This window comes from Bos taurus, chromosome X (assembly GCF_002263795.3).
Source record: "Bos taurus isolate L1 Dominette 01449 registration number 42190680 breed Hereford chromosome X, ARS-UCD2.0, whole genome shotgun sequence".
In the NCBI taxonomy this organism is placed as follows: domain Eukaryota; kingdom Metazoa; phylum Chordata; class Mammalia; order Artiodactyla; family Bovidae; genus Bos; species Bos taurus.
Window position 1 is genome coordinate 32948017 of NC_037357.1, and position 26027 is coordinate 32974043.

The following is a 26027-nucleotide window of genomic DNA, read 5'->3' on the forward strand; positions in this document are numbered from 1 at the left end:
AGGAGTGCCTGTCTGTTGGCAAGAAGCCTGCATGTCCTTCAGTCCTTCAGTCCAGCCTTCATTCCGCTGCTTCAGACCCAGATGTACTGTTTGTCCAGCACTCAGCTGGATGCTGGAGATGTGGTGGTGAACGCCATCATCAGGACACTGCAAGAAGCAGGAAGCCCATCACCTGGGTAAGGTGTGATGCAAATCTGTGCCTGGGTTCCACAGAAGGCCCAGTGCAGCCCTGGGTGCTCCCACAGTACAATGCCTCATATAGATGGACACTCTACCCTGTCCCAAGGCTCTGTCCCACTTGTCTCTTTCCCAATTCTGATCATGCAACCAGTCTTGAACGTAGCCAGGATGCTGAATTTTGTCCCATTTTCCACACCAAAGGGCCAAAGTTTGGAAATAAGAAGTGAATTGGCTGATGTCACTCAGTCCTAAATTTTCTGCTACCTTTCACTGCTATTTCAGGGTCCTTTCCTATGAGGGGAACCTGAGGCAGAGGTTCCCCTAAGACTCCTAAGATGAAAGCCCCCTCTACCGGCCCCCAAGCCTTACCTGGCAGCTTCCCAAGCTACCTCCTGGCCCCCAGGAAGAGCGCTACCAGGTTGGAGCAGCACAGGTAAGTGTTAACCACTAATTTAAGCCAGGACGATGGGGGCCAAAACCTCCATAAAACTGTGAAAAATGTAATTAAGGGTTATAGTCAGTGCCCTAGGAATGCCCACAGAGTAATCTCCTGGCTCAGTCAGGGTTCTCCAGAGAAACAGACCAATAGGAGATGAGATAGATGAATAGATAGATAGATGATAGATAGATAATGATAAACTCATCAATAGGTAGATAATAAATTATGACAGATAGATGACAGATGGATAGAGATAGGTGAGTAGGTGGATAGATAGATAGTACACGGATGGATAGATTGAGCAATTGATTGTTAAGGAACTGACTAGCTCAACTGTGGGCTCTGGCAAGTCCAAAATCTATAGGACAGGCCTGCAGACTAGAAACAGGCAGGGGTTATAATGCAGTCTGGAGGCAGAATTTCTTCTTCTTTGGGAAACTTCAATCTTTCCTCTTATGACCTTCAACTGATTAGATGAGACCCCTTCACATTATCAAGGGTTAGTAGTCTTGTTTAATTAGAGTCAACTGATTATAGATGTCAAGTAACCACAACTACAAAAAACCTTCACAGCAACATTCACATGAATGTTTTGTTTTAATAATTTTATTTATTTATTTACTTTTGGCTGTGCTGAGTCTTTATTGCTGTGCACAGGCTTTTCTCTAGTTGCAGCGAGCAGGGGCTACTCTCTACTTGTGGGGCATGGGCTTCTCATTACAGTGGCTTCTTTTGTTGCAGAGCATGGGCTCTAGGGCACAGGGGCTTCAGTGGTTGCAGGGCTCATTAGCTGAGGTTTCCAAGCTCTAGAGCATAAGATCAGTAGTTGTGGTGCATGGGTTCTGCTGCTTTGCAGCATGTGGTATCTTCTCTGACCAGGGATCAAACCCATGTCTTCTGCACTGGCAAGTGGATTCTTAACCACTGAGCCACCAGGGAAGCCCTCAGATGAATGTTTGATTGAATAACTTGGGACTATAGCCCAGGGCACAATGGCCAAGGTCAGGCCTTACTAGCTTCTTTGGCCACTTGAATCCTCTGTAATTACCCTTCTGCTTCCCTAACCAGGAAGGCCTAAGTCAGGTTCTCAGTGAAGAAGGACCTTGAGCCCCAGAGCTCAGTATCTGACTCTTTAGCTGTGTCATAGTGAAAAAGAGGGAGAAAACATAGCCCCCTCAGAGAGAAAGCCATTTTGAAGCAGGCTACCAGCACAAACCCCTAAAACCCCCACAGTGTCCTGGAGCTTAAGGACTGGCTGAATGCCCTGGAAGCATCTATAACTGTTTAAACTGCAACTTGTTACCCATATGTGGTTGTCCTAAAATTGAGTTAGCAAGTCTCAACAGAGGCTTGAGTTAGCAAGTCTCTGCATATATTTGGAAACATGAAACAGAATAAAAAGGAGATAATACAAAACATCCAAGTACACTGTCTTTCTTGTAACAGAAATACCATAGATTGAGTGGCTTAAACAGCAACATCTCAGTTCTGTAAGCTAGGAAATCCAAGATCAAGGCACCAACAGTTTGGTGTCTAGTGAAGTTCACAGATGTCTTCCTGATGGATAGATGGCCATGTTCTACATGTGACTTCATCTGGCAGAAATGTTGAGGGAGTTCTGTGGGGTTTCTTGATAAGGGCACTAATCCCTTTCATGAGAACTCCACCCTCACGACCTCATCACTTCTCAAAGGCCTCACTCCTAATACCATCACATTGGGGATTAGATTTCAACATATGAATCCTGGGGGAGGGGACACAAACATTTAGTCTATAGAACTCTATCCTTGGACCCTCAAAATTCATATACAAAGTACATTTCATTCCATTCAATAGCCCCAAAAGTCTTAAACTTTTCCAGCATTAACTAAACTCTTAGTCCAAAGTCTCATCTCAGTTCAGTCTCTCAGCCGTGTCCAACTCTTTGTGATCCCGTGGATTACAGCACACCAGGCTTCCCTGTCCATCACCAACTCCCAGAGTTTATTCAAACTCATGTCCATCATGTCAGTGATGCCATCTAACCATCTCATCCTCTGTCACCCCCTTCTCCTCCCACCTTCAATCTTTCCCAGCATTAGGATTTTTTCCAATGATTCAGTTCTTTGCATCAGGTGGCCAAAGTATTGGAGTTTCAGCTTCAGCATCAGCCCTTCCAAAGAATATTCAGGACTGATTTCCTTTAGGATGGACTGGTTGGATCTCCTTGCAGTCCAAGGGACTCTCAAGAGTCTTCTCCAACATCACAGTTCAAAAGCATCAAAAGTTCAGGTGTCATCTAAATATCATATAAATCTAAATCAAATATGGGTTAGACTTGAGGTACTTGTACCTCAAGCTGGAGGAAAATTATCCAGCTATAAACTGTAAAACGAAATAAGTTATATGCTTCCAAAATCCAGTGGTGGGGCAGACATGGCATAGACATTCCCATTCCAAAAAGGAGAAATCAGAAAGAAGCAAGGGTTAGATAGGTCCCAAGTAAGTCCAAAACCTAACAGAGCAAACAACATTAAATCTTAAGGCTCAAGAGTACAGTAAGTCCTATACATATGAACCGTCAAAGATTCAAACGTGCAAACTTTCAAAGATGCAAACATGCATCTGATTCCAGCAAGGAACCTGAACCTGTGCCATCCATGTCAGGTGTGAGTGAAATTGCAGCTTGCCCTCAGTCTCCTACTGCTGACAACCCCTCAGGTCTACCATCTCCCACCTCCTCCCTTCTCCAGTCAGTAACTCTTCTTGCCTGTTCACTCTATGCCAGCCCCTGTATGTCAGCTGTTGTACCATACTACTGTACTTTTCAAGCACTGTACTGTAAGATTAAAAATGTTTTCTTTATTTTTCTCATTTTTAACATATTATTTTTTTGAAAAGTATTAAAACCTATTACAGTACAGTACTATATAGCCAAGTGTGTTAGTTTGGTACCTAGGCTAACTTTGTTGGACTTCCAAATGCACTCTCAGAATGGAACTCTTGCTTATGAAGGGGACTTACTGTAACCCTCTTTGGTGCCATGCTTTGCCTTTCAGACCCATTGGGATGCCGCTCTTCCAGGACTTGCTCCTTGACAGCTCTTTGCTGGTGCCCTGAAGCTCTCCTGGGCTGGAGTCTCAAGCTCACAGCTTTGCTTGGTCACTCTGTCCTTTAGAACCTAGGTGGAGGCAGCCATGCCCACAGGCCAGTACACTCTGAGCCTGGGATAAGAGTAGCAGCCCTAATAACCTCTCCATCCCCTCTGGGGTCCTTCTTCGCTGATTTTGAGGAATAGGGTATGTTCACAGCTGAATAGCTCTATGGTCCAGTCCTGTCAGGTCAAAGAAGTCAGCATTCTTCCTTTATTTTGCTCTATTTTCTCTGTTTCCTTTAGTCCCAGCTGGCAGTGTTTCAGCTGGCATAATCTTATCTCTATTCCTAGCTTTTGTAGAGAAAGTTGATAAGTCTGGAGTTTACATCTATACTAATTTCCCTATGAAACAGGCATCTGGCCACATCATTGGTATTCTCACTTTTTTGCAATATAAAGAGGCTGAGAATTTTCCAAATCTTTAAGTTCTGCTTCCTTTTTGCTTAGCAATTCCATCTGTAAGTTATTTCTCTCTTCTCACATTTTACTATAAGCAGTCAGGAGAAGCCAACCATACCTTCAACACTGCTTAGAAATTGCTTTATCCAATTTCATCACTTGAAATTCTTCCTTCCATATACTACTAGGACTTGGACCCAACTTAGTCAGCTTCTTTTCCACTTTTAACAAGGATCACTTTTCCTCCAGTTTCCAATGACATGTTCCTCTTTCCCATCTGAGACCCCATGCCATCATTCTGTTCATTAATATTAGTTATTCTCGAAGAAGATTGAGGTTCTCTGTGAGCTCTCACCAGAACCCTCTTTAAAGATCTGTTCATGGCAGTGTAGGTTTTTTTCTAGTCTGCATCTCAAAAGTCATCCACCCCTCTACCCATTACCCAAATCCACTTCCACACCCCGACTTCACAGTAACAATGTCTTAGTCTATCCAGGCTGCTGTAATAGAATACCAAGGATCAGGTGGCTTACCCAGCAAACATTTATTTCTCACAGTTCCGGAGGCTGGGAACTTCAAGATCAAGGCACCAGCTGTTTCACTGTCTGCTGAAGCCTGACTTCCTTGTTCATAGAAAGTCATCTTTTTGTTGTGACCTCACATGCAGAAGGGACAAAGAACTCTCTGGGGTCTCTTTTATAAGGGCACTAATCTCATTCATAAGGGTTCCACCCTCATGATCTAATCACTTCCTAAAGTCCAAATACCATCACACTGAGGATTAGGTTTTAACATACAAGTTTCAGAAGGATACAGACATTCATTCTATAGAAGCATCTTATGTGGTAATGGTAAGTATTGGTTATTGAAACTTTCATTGTCCTGTATATTGATTTGTATGGGTATCTGTATTGAGTCTTGATACAAAATCTATTTCTTACTATAAATATATTTGAAAGTCACCATTGTATCCAAACAAGACTTTGCAGATGAGGAGAGTGGGCCCTAAATTAGGGATGGTACATGTGTAAGGTGTTGTAATGAGAAAGGAGAGACAAGGATGTGAGTTCAAGTTGTCTCCTGACCAGAGCCCATGGGCTCCACCTCAGCTGCTGGGCAGTGGCAGCAGCCACCCAGGGCTCCAAGACTTGATACTACCAGGGAAGTTCAAGATCCCCAAACAAGCCTAAATACATGTTAGAGAAGCAAACAGAAATGGTTGCTTTTTATTGTGGGTTGGGCTCTTTCAAGTGCATTCAACTATACAATAGGGTACCGGGGAACATTTTACAATATATACATGTGTCAAAACAGCAAGCTGTGGATCTCAAGAATATACAATTATTATTTATCAATTAAACCTCAATAAAGCTGAAGACAAAAAGTCACCAAAGGAAAAAAATGCATTCACCTTTGAGTTGCAGTTGTATTAAATATATGCCAAGTGATTTTGCTCCTTAGAGGATGCTGGCTTTTGGTATGTTTCTGCCTGCTCATCATCCACTCCCCTGGTTTCTAACTTTTCTTTCTCTTGAGGTGTTTCTGCACCATCCAGGGTTCAGTTAGAGAAGTTAAGCAGTCAATGTGAGGTAGAACACGAGGATTATCATGGGAATGGGACCCGCTTCCTGTGCGGACTGGAAGGGTCTGCACATCAGGTATTGAGCCTGAAATTGCCCAAACCAACTATCAGCAGGGAAATGGGCCAAGGGCAAGTGCAAGAACAAAGAAGCAGCCCATCTGTCTCTGGCCACCTCCAACCTCAATACCATGAGTGACCTGCAAAGGAACTGGTCTCCATTACCAAGAGCTGCACACACACTTGACCCAGCTGGAGGAGGATATCTGGTGAGAATTGGGGAAGTGGCAGGGCCAGGGCTGCCCCACAACAACAAAAGGAGCTGGCTGATCAGGGACACTACCTGAGCTGCCATGGCACTGGCTTCTTGCTTTTCTAATGTCTTCCAAAGTCATCTGATTCTCATGTGGCTCCCATTAGCCCAGAACCAAACAGGGAAGGGAATTCAAGGCACTGAAACTCTAGTTTCACTCCAAAGCTATGGTTTTTAGCCATTTTTAGCTCTTTGAATAAATACAGTGCCTAAGTGAAGAAACAGTAGGGGCTAAAAATCTTGAATACCCCAACATCCTGAGACTGGTGAGTATTCTTCAGTACATGGCCTGATGGGAGCAAGGCATGGCAGCGGCTCTGTACCCTGACACTTCCTCTGCCCAGAATTTACAAGACCCTGTCATCTGCAGGTTCAGGGCCTCACCTGCCCGCAGATACAGGATCCTCAGAACACTAACAAGCCCCTGTTATGCATTGAGTGTTTGTGCCTCCCCCAAAGCCCTGACTCCCAATGGGATGGTATTTGGAGGTAAGGCCTTTAGGAGGTGATTTGGTTTTAATGAGGTCATGAGTTGAGCCCCTGTGATGGGATTAGTGCCCTCATAAGAACAGGAAGGGACCAAAGTTTTTTCTCTACCACATAAGGACATAGCAAGATGGCAGCTGTCAACCAGGAAGGGGTTCTCCCCAGGAACTGAATTTGCCAAATAAATATGTATTGTTTAAGCCACTCAGTCTGTGATATTTTGTTATAGCAGCTCCCATTGACTCATACAAGTATTTCTAGGAATCCCCAGAGAAGCTCTTGTTAGTGTTCACCATCACGTCTGTCTACTTCTTTCTTTCTTCCTCTTCAGAATCCATGACCGTTTGTTGACATCTGTTATCCAGGAAGTCCCTGACAGAAACCATGCTGCTAGTTGGTCAAAGGCCTTGCCAAGGATCCCAAACTGCCTAAGCTTTCTGGTGACAGAAGTGGAGGGGCTCTAGTGGGAAAAGGAAGAACAATCTTGACTCTCTATCTTGGGCATGTTTTGTGCTCTGAGAAGCAAGACGCTTTGGACCCAGAGCCTGTGGGTTTCTCAACAGAGCTTTAACTCAGGCTTCTTTGGATGAAGTGGTTGTGCTGGGATTCCCAGTTCCAGCCACTTAACTTCTGGGATGCCTCTGGGCATGTCTGAAAAGTTCTGTGGGCTGTTTGCAAGTCCTCAGGCTGAGCCCTTTGGCAATTCACCTGGAGTTTGAGTATTAGCCTACTCCCTTATTCTCCTTTCCTGATCTCAACCCCCAGTAGGAAAAAATGTCTCTCTGCTCCATCCTCAAAAGTAAACTAACTGGTCCTGATTTCTTCCCATCACTGGATGGTGCTCAGTCCGGGCACTCAGGAGGACAGCCCACTCCCAACACTGTTCATTCTTTACCAGATTAGGAAACATAGACATTCCAGCTAGCTCTTTACATTTCAACCATGTGCCTGGCTATCCTTATAACTTTCTGAAAACTTCCATTTAGAAGTGGAAAAATCTGCTAGGATAATGCAGACTATGTGGAGTGGTATCCACAAGTTGGTCCCATGTGAGCACTCCATATAGTGTGATAACAAACATAGGGATTGTCATAGTTAAGATGGGTGTCATGCAGCTTAGTGTGGGGCCCTGGTCTCCGGGCCTTGTGAGAGATCACCAGTGGGGGAGGGAATGGAGCAGTTCACAAAATAGCAGCCCTTCTTGGAACAGCATTTCCTTGGAGTTTAAAGAAACAGGGATGCCTCTTTCCATCATAAGCAAACATTATTGAGACACATAACTATCAATGCAGCCCATCTCTTGGGCTATCTGCATCCCAGTCCATGTTGCCATTGGCTGTCATGATTATCCCTTTTAAACCTGACCTCAGTTCAGAAAGGAGAACGGGCTATTCCAAGCAGAACATCTGTTAGTATACAGGTCAGCAGCACTCACTTACACGAAGCTGTGGATCCAAGTGAGTTCAAGGCCCCACTCGACTTTTGGTCATGATATGCACTTAGATGGGTGCTGGGAAAGGAAGCCAGCCTTCTAGGTTCCCATTGGGCAGATATCTTGAGTGAGGAATCTGGCTGCTGAGAATATGAGAATCATGAATGTCTTGCAAGGACTCGAGGAACCTGCCTCCTTTGGGGACTGGAGGAGGTTGCCCCTTCCTTGGCCAGCTCCCGCCGTATGGAACGCTCATGTGGCAGAAGGGGATGGCTGGGACAGGCACCCACCTCTCAGGGCTCTGGGCTGACAGTGACCTCCAAGGTAGTGGCCCCCTCTACTTGAAGAGTGCCAGCCCCCAACCTGGTGTTCTGTGACAACCTAGAGGAGTGGGATGAAGAGGGAGGTGGGAGGGAGGTTCAAAAGGGAAGGGACATATGTATACCTATGGCTGATTTGTGCTGACATATGGCAGAAACCGGCACAATATTGTAAAGCAATTATCCTCCAATTAAAAATAAATGTTTAAAAAAGAGCGCCAGCTTCAGGTAGCATCCTGAGCAGCCTCAGAAGGGTGGGGTTTTGTGGGGGATCCTTACCTGAATGAGTTCTGACTGCACAGCTAAAGGTGTTCCTAGGACCTGGTTTTAGGTCCTCACTAGAAATTTCAGCAAGACCCTCTCATCCTCTTTGCCACATGCTCTCTCGTGCCCCTCAGGCCCAGGAAGCTGAGTCCTGGGAACAGTAGTGGTGATCATTGTCACAGTAGCCCAAGTTGCTTACGTAAATAGGTGTGGTGTTTCATAGTCCAAGGAAGGCTTTCACCACCTTATTCCATGGTGGCCCTCCCAGATGTACAAGCTCTTCCTCTAACCTCCTCTAACCTGCCCTTCTGTCTGTTGTTGTTGTACAGTCTTTTAGTCGTGTCTGACTCTTTGTGACCCCATGGACTGCAGCATGACAAGCGTCCCTGTCTGTCACTATCTCCCAGAGTTTGGTCAAATTCATGACCATTGAGTCGGTGATGCCAACCTACCATCTCATCCTCTGTTGTCCTCTTCTCCTCCTGCCCTCAATCTTTCCCAGAATCAGGGCCTTTTCCAGTGAGTCAGCTCTTGGCATCAGGTGGCCAGAGTATTGGAGCCTCAGCCTCAGCATCAGTCCTTCCAATGAATATTCAGGGTTGATTTTCTTTAGGATTGACTGGTTTGATCTCCTTGCAGTTTAAGGGACTCTCAAGAGTCTTCTCCAACACCACAGTTCAAAAGCATCAATTCTTTGGCGCTCAGCCTTCTTTATGGTCCATCTCTCACATCCATACCTGACTACTGGAAAACCATAGCTTGGACTATGGACCTTTGTTCACAAAGTAATGTCTCTGCTTTTTAATACTTTGTCTAAGTTTGTCATACTTTTCCTTCCAAGGAGCAAGTGTCTTTTAATTTCATGGCTGCAGTCACTGTCCACAGTGATTTTGGAGCCCAAGAAAAGAAAATCTGTCACTGTTTCCACTTTTCCCCCTTCTGTTTGCCATGAAGTGATGGGACCGAATGTCATTTTCTTAGTTTCTTTAATGTTGAGTTTTAAGCCAGCCTTTTCACTCTCAGCCAGCCTTTTCACTCTCCTCTTTCACCCTCATCAAGAGACTCTTTAGTTCCTTTTCACTTTCTGCCTTTAGGGTGGCATCATCTGCATATCTGAGGTTGTTGATGTCTACTTCACCAATTAATGGAGAAGTATACAAGTGGCTACATGGGTAGTCTATCTGGTGCCAGCTAAGGCTGTGGTCATGGCCTGAAGCCCCAGCTTGTTCTCTCCTAGAGGACTCAGCAGTGGAAGGAGTGGTACTATTAGCACACATATGAAATTATCCAGGGCCACTGTGCCACACAGCTCAAGCAGGTGATACCCACATTGTGTTCTAGGCATAACTGTGGGTGGCCTTTGTCCTGCGGTCAACCAGGACCAAGCTGTACTCCCAGCAGGCTTCCCAGAGGTACTGTCTGAGGCTTGGGAGCTACATAACTGCCCCAGGTTACAAATAAGAGCCCCTAAAACTTGGGTTGGATGACACAATGGCTCCAGAACCAACAGTCCTTCTTTTCATGCTCTGCTGGCTTTGCCCTGTAGGGCAACACTTCTTGAGAGAGTCCCTCTAATTCCAGCAGCCAGACCTCCCCTGAGTGCCTGCTCTGAGATGGGCCCTGTGCTGGGGTTTTTTTTCCTAGTTTTATTGGGGTATAATAGACAAAATTATAATGTAAAGTATACAATTGGATGTTTTGATATATATATATATATGCATTGTGAAAGGATTCCCACAATTTAGTTAATTAACACATTCATCACCTCACATATTTACTTTTTTTTGAGAGCACAATTTCTACTCCTCTAGCAAATTTCAGCTATACCATGCAGTGTTATCTAGTCACCATGCTTAGATTAGATCCTCAGACCTTATTCACCTTATAACTGAGAGTTTGTACTCTTTTACCAACCTCTTCCTATTTCCCCTACCCCTCAGCCCCTGGAAACCACTTTTCTACTTGACTTTTTTTTTTCAGATTCCACATGTGAGATTATGCAGTATGTCTTTCTCTGTCTGACTTCTTCCACTTAGCATAATGCGCTCAAATTTCATTTATGTTGTCTCAAATGGCAGGATTTCTTTCCTTTTTAAAGGTTTTTTAATCCTGTGTGTGAGTGTGTGTGTATCACATTTTCTTCATCCCTTCATCCCTCAGCTGACACTTAGGTTGTTTCCATATGTTGACCATCGTGAATAATGCAGTGATAAACATACGAGTACAGATATCTCTTTAAGATCCTGATTACATTTATTTTGGATATATGTATATCCAAAAGTGAGACTGCTGGATCATATGGTAGTTCTATTTTTATTTTCTTGAGGAATCTCCATACTGCTTTCCATAGTAGCTACACCAATTTACATTCCCACCAATAGCGCACAAGGGTTCCCTTTTCTCCACATCCTCTCCAGCGTTTGTTATTGCTTGTCTTGTTGATGAGAGCCACATCTTAACAGGTGTGGGGTGATCTCTTCTTGTGGTTTTGATTTGCATTTCCCTGATGATTACTGATGTTGATCATTTTTTCATGTGTCTTGGCCATCTGTATAACTTGTTAGGAAAACATGTTTATTCAGAGCCTTTACTTAATTTTTTAATCAGGGTTGCTTGGGGTTTTTTGTTTCTTTTTTATTTTACATGAGTTATATGTGCTCCTTTTATATTTGGATATTAACCCCTCATTGGATATGTGATTTGCAAGTATTTTCTCCCATTCCATAGGTAGGTTGAATTTTCATTTTGTTAATGGTTTTCTTGGCTGTGCAGAAACTTTTTAGTGTTATGTCACTCCACTTTTTTTTTTAATTTTATTTTATTTTTAAACTTTACATAATTGTATTAGTTTTGCCAAATATCAAAATGAATCCGCCACAGGTATACCTGTGCTCCCCATCCTGAACCCTCCTCCCTCCTCCCTCCTCCCTCCTCCCCCCTCCCTCCCCCCTCCCCACACCATCCCTCTGGGTCGTCCCAGTGCACCAGCCCCAAGCATCCAGTATTTCTGCCTTTGCTTTTGGTGTCAAATCCAAAAACTTCTTACCAAGACCAATCTCAAATCCCCATATTTTCTCCCAGAAATTTTTCTGGTTTCAGGTCTTACATTCAAGCCTAATTCATTTTGAGTTCATTTTTGTGTACAAGATGGGGTCAGCCTCATAGTTTTCCATGTGGATATCCTGGTTTTCCCAGTACCTCTTATTGAGGAGACTATCTTTCCTTTAATGGGGATAGTTTTAACTGTTCAAAATGACCCCTTAGGGGCCCTCACATAGATGGCTGTAATTAAATCTTTTTTATTGTGTAATACAACACACACAGGAAAGTAATTCATACATAAATGCCCACCTTAAATTGTTGTCAATTCTTGTGTAACCATTACCCAGATGAAAACATATACCTTTGCCAGCCCCCCAGAAGCCCCCCACATGCTCTTCCAGTCACAATCACAGCTTTCATTCACACCCCTGACTTCTGTGATGATCATTTCCTTGCTATTGATTATACATTACTCTGCAAGGGTGCATCGTGGAACACCATGGATTACTTTTTTGAAGTTTTTAAAAATGGAATAATACCATACATACTTTTTAATCATATTTTAAAACTTCTTGTTTTAAAATCATTATAAATATGCAGTAAGTAGCAAAAAGAGTACAGGGAGGTCCTATGCACACTTCTCCTAGTTTCTCCCATTGATATTATCACTCAGGACACTGACATTGGTACAATCCACTGACCTTAGAGTTCACTGCTCATTTGTGTATATACATGTGTATATTCTTCTGTGTCTCATCCACATTCTTTCTTTTCTGAACTCTTTCACTTAACATTGTACTTTTGAGTTTCCACAATATTTATTTTCATAGTATACTTTTCCTCTGAGTGCACCACACTCTATTTACCAATTCTACTGCAATGGGCTATTCGGTGGTTCCATGGTTTGGACATGTGAACATGGTCATCCGTGTCTCCTGATACACATGTGTATTCATTTTCCTTGTGTATATAACTAGGAGTGGAATTACTGGGGCACTGGCTGTGGCTTTACTTGATAACATAAACTTTTTCCAAAGTGCCTATTCCATTGTACACTCCCCTTAGTGATGCATGAGTGTTCCAGGGCTCTACATCCTTACCGACACTTGTTAATTGTAGCTTTCAGGTAGGTAAGCAGTGAATTTCATTGTGGGTTTCATTTGTACTTCTCTTGTTACTAGGAAATCAAGCAGCATTTCACACATATATTGGCCATTTGGATTTCCTGGTTTGTAAATGACTTGTTAAGTCTTTTGCCAATTTTCCTATTGGGTCATCTGTCTTTTTGTTAGTAATTTGTAGAATTTGTAAAAAACATTCTAGCTTCAAGCCTTGTGTCGGTTTTATATGTTCCAGATACCTTTTCCCAATTTGTGTTTTTTTTTTTTTTTTTTCATTCTGTTCATCAGTCTATTTATCTAGTCTTACACCAAAACCACAGCAGGCAGACGTATCTCAACAACTACTGGCTCAGGCTGTGCTCATTAGGGATTAGAAGACTAAAAGTTAGGTATAGCCAGATTAGTAAGGATCTTGAAAATCAACGGAAAGGCTTGGACTTGACCCAGGGAGCAAAGGAGTTCCCCAGTATGTCAGGGAGCATGAGAGAGAGATTCTGAATAAGCGTTTTAGGAAGATAAATCCAGGAGTCAAGTTTCAGCACAAGAGCATGGAGCCAAGAAAAGAATGTGGAGGTTATTGAAGAGGTCCAAGGCTGAGATCCCAGGGGCTCGGAGAAAGGAGGTAGCAACAGAAACAGAAAGGAAGAGATGCATCCAAGAGACATTTAGAAGAGAAAGTTAGAATGATGGCACTTTGTTATGAGTCAGTGGAAGAGAGGGAGTTGGAGACTGAATAAATGATGCCAAGCTTTTCAGCCCGGAAACTGAGGGCTGCTTCTGCTTTGATGAAAGACACTCATAAAGTAGTCGGGGGAGTGTGCTTTCCACCACTCAATTCTGAAAGTTCAATTCATGTTCCAGAGAATCAATCAGAGGAGTCCTGACTGTACACAGATTTGCTCAGCCTGGCTATTGAGCAGTCACCCTTGGCTTCAGACTTTGGGGAGTTGAAGCGAGACTTAGAGCCCTGTTCAGGCCCCTTGGGCATTGTTGATTGAATCTGCTTTGCAGTCTGAACTCAGTTGGATCATAAGAACATTCTCAAGCATGCCACCTGATAATTCTGATGGCAAAGGTCACCCAGACTAAAACCAGTAGTGAAAATAGAGATGAAAACCCAAGGGAAAACTAACTTTTAAAAAAAAGCAACAGGTACTCTAGACTAACCCATGGTAGACTATAAAACATGTGTAGAAGGTACATTGAATACTTGTGAATACTTGTAAATGTGCTCTTTTCTGTTGGCCTGGTAATGTTTAAATGTATGTAGCACCCTCCCTTTCAATCTCCTTCCCCTATAGATGTGTGCCAAAGCATTCAGGTCTAATATTCCTGAAAAGCCAAAAGCATATGTACAGAGACTGAATGTGTCTAAAGAGCAGATAAATCAAACCTCTTGAGAAAATAAAGTCCCGTAGCAGATTATGTTATGAAAAGATGAAAATAGTGCTCATTACTTGATAACGCCACCAACTGGGTTTTTAAAAAGAGGTCATTCACATGTTAGGTCATAAAGTCATTCCCTTAATCCCTGAAACATCAAATAAAATTAAGATTTTAGATAAATTCACTTGATTAGAATTGATATGAAAATCTTCAGCAAATAATTAAAAGGGATTTGGTAACATAATAACCAGCTAATTCCAGCACATATTTAATAAAGAATGGATTATGGGAGGAGTTGGTGTTTACTTTTTTTTTTTTTTTTGGCTATCAGAAAATGCAAAAGTATTTGTAGTACTACTAATGTTTGCAGAGGAAACCAAAGGTGCTCTGAGAGCATGATGCCCTGGGTACAAGGTACCAAGTCAGGAATGCTAGATCCCTGGAGGTGCCTTCCCCTGAAAGACAGCCAGAACCCACAGTTGGATGAGGCTGAAGTGTGGTCTGGGCCATGAAGTTAATCTCTGGAAACTCTGTAGCCACTGCTCATTTGTTCTGTGGTATGAGAGCCAGTGCTGACTCTTCTCCTGGCTCTCTGAAATCCTGTGCTCAAGCCTGTCAACTTTAAAATGTAGAAGCCTTGTTTCAGAAAAGCCAAACACACATGTGTTCTGAGCCTGCATACTCACTTATCCATCCACTCACTAAGTCATTCACTCACTCATCCATCCACTCAGTCAGTCAGTCTCACTCAATTCATAAGCATTTCTTGAGTGTTTGCTGTATGCCTGGTGCTGAGGGGGGCTGCAGAACAGGCTAGTCTTTGGTCCTGATTCTCAAGGAGCTCACCTTCTAGTGAGAGAGAGAAGTACAAAGTAACCACATGCGTGCTAAGTCACTTCAGTCATGTTCGGCTCTTTGTGACCCCATGGGCTGTAGCCCGCCAGGCTCCTCTGTTCATGGGATTCTCCAGGCAATAATACTGAAGTGGGTTGTCATGCCCTCCTCCAGGGGATCTTCCCAACTCAGGAATAAAACCTATGTTTTTTTATGTCTCCTGCATTGGCAGCCTGGTTCTTTACCACTAGTACCACCTGGAAAGCCCCACAAAGTAACCAGAGCACAGAGCAAAGGAAAATAAGGGCAGCATGGAGGAATGAAGATGCATGGAGTGCAAGAGAAGTTCCACGGCTCAATTCTACATGGTTTACTTGTCTTGTTTTTTGTCTCTCCCCCACTAGACTATGAGCTCCACGAGGGCAGAGATTTCTATCTGTCTCGTTCATTCCTGCATCCTCTGTGCCTAGAACAGTGCCTGGCACATGGTGGGCACCCATTAAGAAATCTGTTGAATAAATGAGTGACTCATGGGAAAAGAGAGTGAGTTGATGGAGCTGTCTTTGGAAAGGCTTCACAGAGGAAAGAATCCTGGAGACAGGCTTTACCAAAAGCGAAGACTCTCAGAGCACAGCAGAATTAAACAGCATCTTGCTTGGAGGGAACAGCTGGAGTAACAGCCTGGGGGTGGGAAATTGCCTGGTGTGTTCAAGGAACAGATGTGATTGGCAGAAATGAATAGAGGACACCAGGTGAGAATGATGCCAGAGAAGACTGGGACCAGATCACTGAGAGCATTGAAAGCCAGGTGGAGGTGCTCTGTGTTCTCCTGCAAGTGTTGGGAGTCTCTAGAGAAAGAAATTGCACAGGAATGCCAGACAGCCTGGCTTGCAACCCGGAAGATGGCAGAAGAGCTCTGGTCCTTTTATCCAGGACCTATGGAGCACCCATTGGGTCTGCGAGAAAAGACTAACACTGTGGAAGGAATGAGCAGCAGAAGGTGGAGCACGAAGGGCCCTGGCAGGGAAGGAGGGAAAGGGGTAGGCCTCAAGCTGGGCCTTCCATGCTGGCTGTCAATCCTGTGATGGGGATGAGCCAGCTGATCCCAAGGGCCCCTGCAGCCCTGACATTCTGGCACTCTAATTATAGAAGTGAAAGCTTCATTCCAGATAGCTGGGGAAATCCTTAGGTGCCATGTCACCTCCCAGTGCTGGGAGTTGAGCTGGCACTAAGGCAGTTAAAAAGGAGTGGAATGGACATGTGGAGAGCCTGTGTCAGCCTTGTGGTGGTTCAGTAAACTTTTAGCTTCTAGATGTCAGCAGCTCTTTCAGGAATGCACAACAGCAGCATCTGCACAGGCAAGGGTCTACAGGTTGGGCTGGTTTCTGATCTTTTCTTTCTGCTTTAGAAAGAGGATGGGTCCCCTAGGCCAAGAAAAAACCAAAGACCAGGTTCCTTCCAAACTTGGTTTTCAAAAAAGCCAGTAAGAGAGGTGGCACTGTACTCCAAAGGACCAGAGGGACACTCTTGCCATAAACAAGTCTCAGTTTTCACAGAAGTCTGTCCCCCAGGCAGCTGAGAGGAAAGCCCCCAGTCCAAAAGACTCAGCTGGGCTGCCCTGCCTCGGTCTGCACAGATAGGGCCCGTGGCAAGCCAGAGGTGTTGGGCATCATTCCTAACACAGAAGTCGGGCCTGCACAGAGCAACCAGCTTAGGGAAAAGAGCTATGACCTGTCAAACAACTGGTTATTACACAATCACCAGAACCAGTCACTGAAAAGCAAAATAAATATACACCTCAAATAAACTCTAATTGGTCATTTCTCTGGTGTGACTAAATTCCACTGTCTGGGAAGTGTGAGTAGAACATGGTCTGAGCTGAACCCCAACACCACGGAAGCCCAGCAAAGCCACCCACAGTGTATTTAAGGTTGACAAGGAAAGGCCACCCAGGAACACAGAGAGAGGATGTGGGCAGGTGGGGAGGCCAAGATCCAGGAAGGGTTCCGCCTTGGCCCCTGGCACCAGTGGCATCATCGATAGATGGGGAGCTGCTCTGGGGTCCAGGTGGGAAAAGAAAGGTCCAACTGGAGCCCAGTAAGATCCAGGAGCCCATGTACCACCCTTGGGGAGGGGCAGGAAAAGAGGTGGGAGTTCAGGTGGACACTACGGAGCTGCCTTGCACTGAGAGGCCTCTGTGTGGACAGCACACACTGAAGTTCAAGTTTGCCCACAGCCAACTGGATAAGCTTCAGGCATCTGCAGGGGGATGTGTCCAGCAAGCTTTTGGATGCACAATCCTGGCACGGAGGGGAGAACGATGGTCGGGGAGCCTGTGCTGGGAGCCCGAGGGGGTGATGGCCCCTCTCCCAGCCTCACCCTCTCCTTAGTCGCTGCGGCCACCAGGTCCCCTCTGCCATTTCTGGTTTAATTAGACCCCTCAGGATCCCGGGCCCTTCGGGTCCCTCACTGCCCTGGGTGGGGCTTCTCTGGGGGCTGCACTGCCTGCCCTGGAGGGGGCATCCCAGCGCTGGCCTCTTTTGCCCCCCTGCCTTCATCCTCAGGCCCATCCTGTGGGCATCTCACACGCCCACAACTGTCCTCTGCCCCGGGGCTGCCACACCCCCCTGGTCCTCCGTGATGGCCAGGTGGGAGCCCGTGGGGAGGAGAGGTGGGCACTGCCAGCTGTGTCACCGTGTCCTGTTCTACCTTGTGGGGACAAAGCCATCCCGGTGGCATAGGGGGGATGCCCCTTGGGAAGCTGGTCAGCCGCACAGGGACCTATGTGGGACCAGGACGGCTGCTTCTGAGATGCATCCTGACCTTTTAGGGACTGTGACCTCAGCAGATGCCACCTTCAGTAGGTGACCAAAGTTGCCCAAACTGGGCCCAGAGTCTCTGAGGAGAAAACCTCCCACCAGGTCCCAGCATTAGACCAGCCCCTCCTGGTGATCACGTATGGAGCTGCCGAAGCTTCCACAGTCCATGGGCACCTGGGGAGGCCCTGCCAAGGCCCTGGCCCAGGACACAGGGACCCCATGGTGCCCTGACTTGCATGTGACCTTGGACACAGCCCTGCCCCTGTGGGCCTGGTCTCCCCACCTGTCAGTAGGTTGGGTGGTGTGGGGAGAGGGGTGCTGGCTGACCTGAAGGGCCCTGCCTGTCCCACCCATAGGCCCCCAGGGCCTGGGACCAACCTGTTCAGGGCTCCAGGTGTGCCAGGACCTGCCCCCTGGGCCAACCTCGTCGGTTCTGACTGCCTGCTGCCCTAGAACGGGAGGCCGCACCAGCCTGGGCCCCTCTGTGTCCCCCTTCAGTCCCACCACAGTTCTAAGGACAGGGTGCTCCCTCCCATCATAAGGGTGATCAAGAATGCTATCCCCAGTTTCTCCCCTCACCCCAACAAGTGACACCAGTCTGGGCACACCTCAGAGAACCCAGGGAGACCAAGGCCCCTCCCAGACTAGCCCAGGTGGGCTCCTGGGGCTGAGGATTGGTCCTTGGGCAGACGGTGTCCTTCGCTTGGGTGGCAGCTGCTTGCTTCCTGTCTCTTGTTTATTTTATTTTTAGCCCACTATGCCAGCCTTTCTCGGCCTTGGCAGAAGGGGAGCGTGCCCAGGGAAAGTGGTGGGCACATTAGCGAGGCGGGCAGCCAGGCTGGTCTACCGAGAGACTGGGAAACCAGCTGAGAAATTGTTTGCTTAGCTTCATCTACTTATTAGTGCGCTTAGAAATTGCTATTTATATTTTAACCCTCTGGGGACAGCTGTGGTTCTTTAAAAAAAAAAGTTTGTGTATCTCCAGCCCTAAAAGGAAGAAATAATCAGTAGTCACAGACATTACCAAGACTGCCAGGGTCGGAGGCTGTCGCCATGAGATGCTCGGGGAATAGCTGCCAGGGACTGAGGGCATCACCCATCATCATCAGCTTGTGAGTTCTGTGTTCTCAGATGTGAATTGGGGCTGTTGGCAATGAGGATCAATAAAAGCAAAGGACATAAAAAGCCTGGGAAAAATGTGGCAGGCAGTCGTGAAAGGGTTTCACACCTGCGGAAAGGGAAACTCCTCCCGGACCTCTACCCCGCAGCTACAGAAGGTGTAGGAGCAGAGTAGAGGCTGGCAGAGCTGGGGCCCAGGGTTGCTTCCCTCTATTCAGGAAGCTGGCATTCAAGGAGGTTGGTGAGCCCCCTCCTTTGCCCCAGGCCCCATAAGCATCTGCTCTGAGCAGGTGCCGACCACCCTGGCCCAGCTCCCTATGTGCAGCTGCCAGGCCCAGGCTGGCTGGGTCTGAGCCTCAGAGGTCCCTGTGGCATTGGTGTGGGAAGGGGGGATGAAAGGGCCTTTCTTTGAGGGAGGGCCATTCCAGCTCAGATCCACCCTGATTCTGCCACTGCCTCCCAGAGGGGCTGACAGGTGGGAGTGAGTCCCCATGGGTCAGGCTAGGGGTGGATGGTAGGTTTGGGGGACCAGGAATGCCTACTCCTGCCAACAGCCCAGCCCCAGCTGGGGGCTGTCATCAAATATCTGAACCTAAGTCTTTGCAAGCAAACGGAGAATCTTCCTAATACTAAGCTGTTTCCTCTGTAAGCTGTTAGTGTCTCAGATGCCCTTGTATCTAGTCTGTTATAAAGCAGCAGCTTATTGATAAGCACTTTAACAAATCGCCATGCCTCCTTGTGGTTTTTGGAACAAGGACTGCCATTTTTGCAACTACCGAACAAGACACAGTTTAAGGATGGGTGTAGACAGAACTGAGTTCTTCCAGAGCCAAGTTTAGCTTATAGACACCTTACAACTTCACCTGAGCATAGTTCTCCAGGTCTAGTGATTCACCCAGGAGATCTCTTTGCTTTGCTAATGGAACCAACAAGGTGAATTTCAATTCCTGGCAGAGTAGGGGCGGGGTGTGGGTTTCTATGGAGTCTGATGGTTCTGACAGTCGCATTTGCCATGCATATGGCATCCCTCCTACTCCGCCTAGTCCAAGAGAGGTGACAGAAGTTCCCAACCGCTGCCCCAGCCCCATGGCTGCCCCAGCCTGATCAGATCAGCTAGCTCTCAGCTTAGCTCAATTAACATCTCAAACCCACAGTTTAGGTAGGGCTAAATCTACTTACATACATCATTATATAAAAGCAGACATTTGCCTTTAATAGCTCTAATGTATGCATAAAATTAGTTTACTGTTCAGGAAATGGCAACCCACTCCACGATTCTTCCCTGAGAAATCTCATGGACAGAGGAGCCTGGAGTGCTACAGTTCACGGGGACGCCAAGAGTCGGACACGACTTAGTGACTAAGCAGAACACATCTAAATTACTATTTTTTTAATTGTCTCAAGGCAGAAACTGAGTTTTATATCACATTCTACAACTTATTTTTTGTGTCTTTTTTTTTAATGCAAAAATCTGGAAACTTTATGTTTAAACCTTTCATGCTCATAAAACAAGCTGAATGAAAATGTGGCTAATTTGTATAGAATGGGGTTTTTTTCCCCTTTTTTTGGTCTGGTTACATACATTAGCAAATAAATGGTGAGAGCAGGAAGACCACCAGACAAAAAAGTGAATTCAATTCCAATCTGTAAAATATTCAAGGAGCTTTAGCACCCTAGGAAATGGTTCATATTCCAATAAAAAAGTTCAGTTAACACAATGCCAAATAGGGGCATCTTTCTTCCTGCAGCCTTAATTTCAGTAAGTATTCACTTGAGGGGGCCCCTTTGGCCTAGCACAGTTGGGTGAGGGCCCTGCAGCCAAGGAACCTCGGTCCCAGGTCATTGGTGCTGTGGAACCAGCACCTTCCTGCCCCAAGCCTCCCTTCTCCTCGCTGCTACTGCTGCTAAGTCACTTCAGTCGTGTCCGACTCTGTGCGACCCCATAGACGGCAGCCCACCAGGCTTCCCCGTCCCTGGGATTCTCCAGGCAAGAACACTGGAGTGGGTTGCCATTTCCTTCTCCAATGCATGAAAGTGAAAAGTGAAAGTGAAGTCGCTCAGTCATATCCAACTCTTTGCGACCCCATGGACTGCAGCCTACCAGGCTCCTCTGTCCATGGGATTTTCCAGGCAAGAGTACTGGAGTGGGGTGCCATTGCCTTCTCTGCTTCTCCTTGCTAACCTCCTGCTAGCTGCCTAGTGAGGCTGCCTTTCTCCTCAGCATCCCTGCCTTGACCAACCACTTAGCCAAGACAGGGCTTGTCTGCTGCCTTCAGTTGGCCCCTGAAGAAGCCACGAGACAATCTGAGAGGTGCCTGACTCCAGATCCTTGACTTCTGGCTTCTGTGACCCAAGGAAAAACCCCTCAGATCTCAGTCTTTTTTTCAGCCTTGAGCTTCAAAATCCTTGAAGCATCTTGGAGAGGGTGCTGGAGGCAGAGGAAGGCAGGTTCCGGTCCAGGCACATCTTCAGCTTTGCGGAAGATCTCAATTTGGTAAACTTTGCCGCCCTCCGCTGTCTCCTGAGCCCCAGCCCTATCAGTCCCCACTCCCAGTCTGGGCCAGGGATCCAAATCCCAAGAAACAAAGAAGTTACTGAGATACAAATATCCCTGATGAATAAAGAAAGGAGAGTCACTGGTCTAAGCCATTTCTCCTCAACCAGCACAGCAGCCCAGGGGCCTGCAATGGATGCCCAGGGGATGCACTTGTTCAAAAGCCTGTCTTCAGAATCCCCCGTGGAACCAGTATCTGTAAGGAGGAATAGAGTAGCAAATTACAAATTATTACCCTGTGTGCTAAGTTGCTTCAGTCATGCCCAACTCTTTGTGACACCAAGGACTGTACCCCACCAGGCTCCTTTGTCCATGGAATTCTCCAGGCAAGAATACTGTAGTGGATTGCCATTTCCTCCTCCAGGAGCTCTTCCTGACCCAGGAAAGGAACCCAGGTCTCCTGCATTGTGAGTAGATTCTCTACTGTCTAAACCACCAGGGAAGCCCTAGGAGCAGCTGGTCAGGGTTCAGGTTAATTGGAAGCTGCCCTGGGCTTGAAGTCCTGGTACTCTTCTAGTCTGGCTTAGAAAAAGGCTGTGATGGGCTTCAATTCTTCACCTGACATTCTTACTTCTTCTCCAGAATTAAAATGTTTTGCAGAGTCCATATGACAGCAGCTATCAATATTTTATCATCTCTCCATCAAGGAACACAAAAGGACAAATAGTCATATAGATGTGGAAGGCACATTTGTCTATAGACAGACCTTGGTGTACACTTGGATCTGTGAACGCTCAGCGATCATGCCTTCACTTACTCACTCAGCCGACATTGACTGAGTACTCAGGTACGGTCTTCAAGAAAGTCAGTGTCACTGGGTTGAAATCTAAGTGTCGGCAGTGTCGTGCTCCCTGTCTCTGCAGGCTCTACGGGAGGAGCCTCTTTTGTCTCCTCCAGCTTCTGGTGGCTCCAGGTGTCCCTTAACTCTTGGCTCCTTCCATCTCATCTCTGCCTCTGTCTTCATGTGACCTTCTCTACTTTTCTCCTCCTCTGAGGACACTTGTCATTTAATTTAGGGGCTACCCAGATGAATCAGAATGATCTGAACTTGAAATCTTTAACTTGATGACATCTGCAAAGACCTTTGTCCCACAAGGTTACATTCATAGGTTCCAGGGGGGATATTTCTTTGGGGGCCACCATTCAGCACCCTACAGTATGAACACTGGGAATTCTGGGTGAGTGAACAAATGGATGCTGGAAATACAATCTTCAAGACAGTGTCCAGTGGCCTAAGTCTTCCCAGGGAGCAAAGAGGTCCCTTGGACTGCAAGGAGACCAAATCAGTCAATCCTAAAGGAAATCAATCCTGAATGTTCAATGGAACAGCTAATGCTGAATCTGAAACTTCAGTCCTTTGGCCACCTGATGCAATGAGCAGACTCATTGGAAAAGACCCTGATGCTGGGAAAGATTGAGGGCAGGAGGAGAAGGGAAACACAGAGGACAAGATGGTTGGATGGCATCACTGACTCAATGGATGTGAGTTTGAGAAAACTCTGGAAGATAGTGAAGGACAGGGAAGCCTGGCATGCTGCAGTCAGTGAGGTTGCAAAGAGTTGGACATGACTGAGCAACTGAACAACACAGGTCTTCCCAGAGCTTGCTGTCACTGCTATGGTGTTCCACCAGGCCCTTCTGTTTCAGGCCTGGTAGGTAACTGGCAATCTGTATGTCACCTGAATTCTAGTGTGTTAGATTCTGGAAACTGCATTTCCTCTGCATTGGTTATTTCTCTCAAGCACAAAGCTTTCCTGGGGGTGGGGGGAGTAAAAGAGAGAAAAAGAAAAGAAAAATGTCCTGTGACATCAGACTTGTTTTCCCCAAGGCCAGCTTGTCTGCAGCCTTGCTCCAAAGCCTTTGATGGTCCCCTGGCACCTGTGAGATGCTATGTGAGCTGCTTCGTCTGGCCCTCAATGTTCTCCATGTGGACTCCTGTCTCCTAACTCTGCAGCCAATCTCTACCCACCCCCTCTCATCCTCACGCACATCCCTAAACCGGCCTGGCCCCTTTCCCCAGAATCCCCTTCCCTCTTCTGCTTCCACGTCTGCCCACTGCTTTCATCACATCAGGCTTGGCTCCAACTCCACCACTTCCTAGAAGTCTTCCCAGCCTCACAGAGCTGAGAATGACTCTGTCCCTATGCTCTGGTCCCTTCCCAATGGTCCGTATCAAGATTACAATTGGCCTTGTTCCTCACTCACCCAACCCTTTCTCCCTCTGAGGCTGGAGCTGAACTCACCCTTGGGTCCCTGATGCCTCACATACGGTAAGCTATGTGTGCATCTTATGGCTTCCTCCAGTGCTTAGTTGGCAAGGAAATGAACCAGTTTCAAAAGAGGGGTAAAGGTGGGAAAACTAGCTGAGAAAGATGGAATCTGGAGATATCCAGGGTAGCAGATGGCGCCCACGAAGCCTGAGTCCTGCCTTGGCCTCTCCTGCCACCCCTAGTCCAGACTCTCTCAGGTGTCCCCGTTGCCCACTCTTTGAAGGCCCGCAGGTGTCTTGGCCCAGGTGTCAGGGGAAACACTGTCTGAAACTGCTCACCATGGCCAGGTACTATAGTAACCATTTGCTTGAGTTATTTTACAACAGGAGGTCCTAGTAAGGAGCACAGAACAAGCCACCACAAACTGGAAGGGTCTTGTTATGTTAGTAGTTCAATCGTGTCTGACTCTTTGTGACCCCATGGACTATAGCCCACCAGGTTCCTCTGTCTGAAGAATTCTCCAGGCACGGACACTGGAATGGGTAGCCATTCCCTTCTCCAGGGGATCTTCCCAACCCAGGGATCGAACCCAGGTTTCCCACATTGCAGGTGGATTATTTACCAGCTGAGCCACAAGTGAAACCCAAGAATACTGCGGTGGGTAGCCTATCCTTTCTCCAGGCATCTTCCCAACCCAGGAATCGAACCCAGGTCTCCCGCACTGCAGGCAGATTTTTTACTGTTGGAAAAAGTCAAATGGAGACACCACATGTCCTACCAACCTCCAAGAATCCTTCTTGCTGGCATCCATTTTGGCAGTTATGCCATCAGAAAGGACCCTGAGTCAGAATGATTGGCCAGAGACAACCGGGAAACTAATCCCATCACCATAAAACCCAAGACTTTGAGCCACTTGGCAGAGTGGTTCTCCTGGGTTCCCTTACTCTCCTGCTTTCTGCCTTCCCAATAAAGTCTCTTGCTTTGTCAGGATGTGTGTCTCCTTGGACAATTCATTTCCAAGTGTTAGACAAGAGCCCGCTTCTCGGGCCCTGGAAGGGATCCTCCTTCCTGCAACACAGGGATTTGGGGTTCATTCTGTCGACACCTCAGATAAATGCAGATGTTTCTTAGATTGCGTAAACCTCTGCCAATGTCTCAAAAGTCCTCCTCCAGTGTCCTCCTTGCTTTGAGCCAAGGTTAGACCTCTTCCTATCAGCAACTCCAGTGTGGGGGAAAGTAATACTCCCAGGCTTATGGCTAGATGTCCCCCCAAATCCCGACTGAGCAGCACCCCTGGAGTCTGTGCCCTGAACCTCCCTGACTTCGCTAGTCCTCCCCTCTCAGGATGTGCAGTTCCGGGGCAGCCATCCTGGGCTGCCCCTACTCGTGCCCACCAGCTCCAGGCCCTGCTGCCTGTGTCAGTAGCTTCTTGTCAGCGCCCCAGGTTCTCCCTCAGGAACATCAGCTCAAGGACTCCATCCTGTCGTCACTAAGGTATGGGGAGGAGACGGACCATGAAGTCTGACGTCAGCATTGGGTTTGCATCCCAGGCCTGCACTTCCCAGTTTGTGACCTGCTCTGATGTCAGTTCCCAGGAACTCATTCATCCACCTACCCAGTAAAACAACAACAACAACGTTTTTCAGAACACCTACTGGGTGTCAGACCTACTAGGTACTAACCATTGGGATGCAACAGTGAAAAGGACAGAATCTCTGCCCTCAAGGAACTTACCGTCCTGGTCTCAGGAGACACTAGCCATGAGAATAATTGTAATAGAAGGTGACCAAGGTTATGATGCTGGGGTCCCCTCTGTTCTGTGATTACTGAGCTCCTAACAATGTCCAGCTCTCAAGTATTATATTATAAAACACAGCAAAGAGTGAGGGTAGAGAATTATGGACTTGCAATAAAAACCCATTTTTCCTGCAAGAATTTCAACCAGAGAGATGTTTTTTAAATTGCTGTGGGTATATTTGGCTATCGCAAGCTAAGATAATCAGCTGCTCCAAATGGACAAAACAGATGTGAACACCACGGAGCCCATTCTAAACAGCACAGAAGCCAAAGTTGAGTTTCTCGAACACCTAGATATGGTGTGTTCTCAGTTTTAAGATGATGTGATTGATGAAATGCAAACAATTGTGTAATAGTTTTGCAGGAAGAAATAAAGAAGACACAAAACTGCATTAAGTTGCCCATGGATAGTGATGAGCACTGCAGCTCAAAGTTCCAGAAACTCAGTCAGCAGCCCACTCCTGGCACCCGAGGCCTGTGGTGCAGCCAGCCACATGCCAGCACAGAACAATCCACCCCTCGGTCACAGGTGACACTTCCTCCCCTACTCTCATAGCCCCAGCTCCCACCTCTGATCCTGCCATCACCAAGAGCCAGTTT